Source organism: Sinocyclocheilus anshuiensis, unplaced genomic scaffold (genome assembly GCF_001515605.1).
Source record: "Sinocyclocheilus anshuiensis isolate Anshui unplaced genomic scaffold, SAMN03320099.WGS_v1.1 scaffold2917, whole genome shotgun sequence".
NCBI lineage: Eukaryota > Metazoa > Chordata > Actinopteri > Cypriniformes > Cyprinidae > Sinocyclocheilus > Sinocyclocheilus anshuiensis.
This window is the reverse complement of record NW_015539844.1, coordinates 223,383-226,371: the sequence shown is the minus strand read 5'-3', so window position 1 is coordinate 226,371 and position 2,989 is coordinate 223,383. Positions and strand designations below refer to the sequence as shown.

The following is a 2,989-nucleotide window of genomic DNA, read 5'->3' as shown; positions in this document are numbered from 1 at the left end:
ATTTGCACTGCTGTGACAATACAGTTTTTATGCCAATAAAGCACATTAAACTGATGGAAGTGCACCGTGTGCTCTGTCAGCTGCCAGTTTCTGTAATGCACTTGCAAAAAATATTTCCATATGCAGAGAGAGTGAGAAAAAATAGAAACACACACACACACTCTCTCACACACACACTCACTCTCTCTCTCACACACACACACACACACACACACATAGCGTCTGCTTCAGTGAGGACATTGTGCGGCTCCAGTGATGTGTGTGTGAACCGTCTCTCTCTCTGTCCAGCAGTGGTTAACTAATGCTAACCGGTTAAACCTTCTACTAACCAACCTTGCTGCAGGAGTTGGGAAAACTGTCACTAACACCACAAAAACGACTCGAAAACTCTCATTCAGTGTAACAACTAATTAAAAGGAAATACAAAAAGAAAAGTTACAAAGTAAAATGTTAAGACTTTCACAGATTCCACTTTTTTGTTTTATTGACTTTTTGTGTCTGCAAACACAATGACACATCAGGAACACGTGCGTATAGAGTTTCTGCACTTCTTTGGAAAATAGTGGGGTAAAAAACATGCATTGATTTACCAAAATATAACATATTAGGGCTCAGGGTAATTAAAAAGCAAACAATTATACTGTACATTCAATACAAACATATGCATGATGTAATATATAAACAGCACAAATAAACCTCTTCAGAAAACCTCTCAGCTTTTGTTTCTTACGTCTGAATAACAGGACGTGTTGACAAAAACTATAAAAAGTGCAAATTTTTTCCAAGTATTGTTGTAATTATACCTTTTAGAACAGCATTTCAATTTCTTGATTTATAAATCAAGAAACCAATAAAAAGTGCATAAAACCCCCCCAATATTATTGGTGCAATTATTATATTTTATTTATTTAACAGAATTTCAATGTTCTTGATTTTTGATCAAGAAACCCATCAAAAGTGCACATATTTTTATTAATCTAAATAACAGCATTTTTATTTTCTTGATTTATAATCAAGAAACAATAAAAAGTGCACATTTTCCCCAATAAGTAAAACTATTATACTGATTATTTATTTATTTAACAAAATTTCAATTGTATATATTGATGATACTGTTATAATTTAATACATTTTTTTTATTCAGTTTTCTCTGTCTTGTTGCAATTAAATGCACTGCTGTGCAACTAGTTTTAAAAAATGCATTAGTCAGAAATGTTATTCAGAAAAGGTATTTTTTGTTCCCTTGTTGAAAACATCAATAATAATATAAAAAAAAAAACAGTTAAACTAAAAGTGCACATCCTTACATATTAACATAACCTAAATGAATCAGATGGACAGATGCTCTAATGCTGCTGTTTTGCTTCGAGTGGTTTGGCTTAAAATGAAAATAACATTAAATAAAAAATACTAAAAGAGCGGCGTTTAATGGCCATTGCATTCAAATAACAATCTGAATATAAAAAACTAAAAGAAAAGTGAGGGAATGCAAGGAAATGTCTAAAAAAATCATTACTTTTTAGGCCATTTCTGTAACAAACACACACACACACACACACATTTCACACACACACACGAGGACAGAAAGACTTGAGAAAGAATCCGCCAATAAAAACAGACCCAGAGCAGAAAGTGTCTCTGTTTGTGCGTTTGGCTCCTGGCTCAGCTGTAACATCGCCGCTCGCTGGTGTTTTAGCTGATCTGATGCTCCAGTAGTTTGTGGAGTTCGGTGGTCTCGGTCCTGGATCCTCGAACGCCTCGGTCTCTGAAAGTGGCCAGAACGGGACGCAAGCTTACGCCATCCGCTGGCAGGGAGACTTCGATGTCTTTACACAACTACAACACACACCAGAGCCAGTAATGGACAGTTTGGTTATATTTTTGTTTGTTCATTTCCTTTGGCCTTTTTAAAAGACATCTCTGCTGCTCACCAGTGCTGCATTTATTTGATCAAAAATACAGTAAAAATAGTATAATATTATTAGAATGTAAAATAGCTGTTTTCTCTGTGAATATCTGTTAAACTGTAATGTATTTCTGTGATGTGCAGCTGTATTTTCAGCATCATTACTCCAGTCTTCAGTGTCACATGATCTTCAGAAATCATTCTAATATGCTGATTTGCTGCTCAAGAAACATTTCTGATTATTACCAATGTTGAAAACAATTCATATTTTTGTGGAAACTGATACATTTTATTTTTCAGGATTCACAGATGAACAGAAAGTTCGAAAGAACAGCATTTATTTGAAATAGAAATCTGCTGTAACATTATAAATGTCTTCTTTAATGAGACCTTGATGAATAAAAGCATTAATTTCTTACAGTAGTGTACATTAAAATGTCCTAATTTAGCATAAAATGGAATTTACTGATCCTTAAAATACATATTTATCTCACAGAATGTTAACAATCTTAGAAACTACACTACAAATGAACTAGAACTAGCTTTTAAACTATTAAAGACCAGCTTCATAGTACAGCACAGCACAGCTGTTATACCAATATTTTCTTACTGTGATGAACCTTTTAATAATCTTAAGAACTTTTTTCTGCTACAAAGAAATGTTTGTGCAATGGAAAGTTTCTATGGATGTTCAAGGTTGAACACGATATCAATAAAGGAGCTCTTGAATGTCATTTTTGTGTGATTGATGAACTCTCACCTCTTTCAGTGAAACGACTCCGACAAGTCGTCCGATGCTGGTGACGTAAGCGTAATCCAGATTCAACACAGAAAACATGGTGTGAGTCTGTCGGAGAGGAAACAATACAGATGTTAAATGGGAATATCAAAGCAAACCACATGTTTCTTCCTCTTCTCAAATAATGTTTCATGTCACATACTGTACTATTAACAACACATTTACTGAAATTAACTCCAGAAACTCGTCTCGTTCAGAAATCATCATGATAATGACGTCACTATATTGTCCCCAGACTAAAGCTAAGCACACACACACACACACACACACACACACACACACAC

General features: G+C 34.4%; 1 pseudogene; it reads right to left on the bottom strand.

Annotated features, from left to right (window-relative positions):
• The window catches only part of LOC107684528 (chloride channel protein 2-like), a 40,708-nt pseudogene extending 40,468 nt beyond the window's left edge, over positions 1-240 (bottom strand).
• Positions 241-2,989: the final 2,749 nt, after the last annotated feature.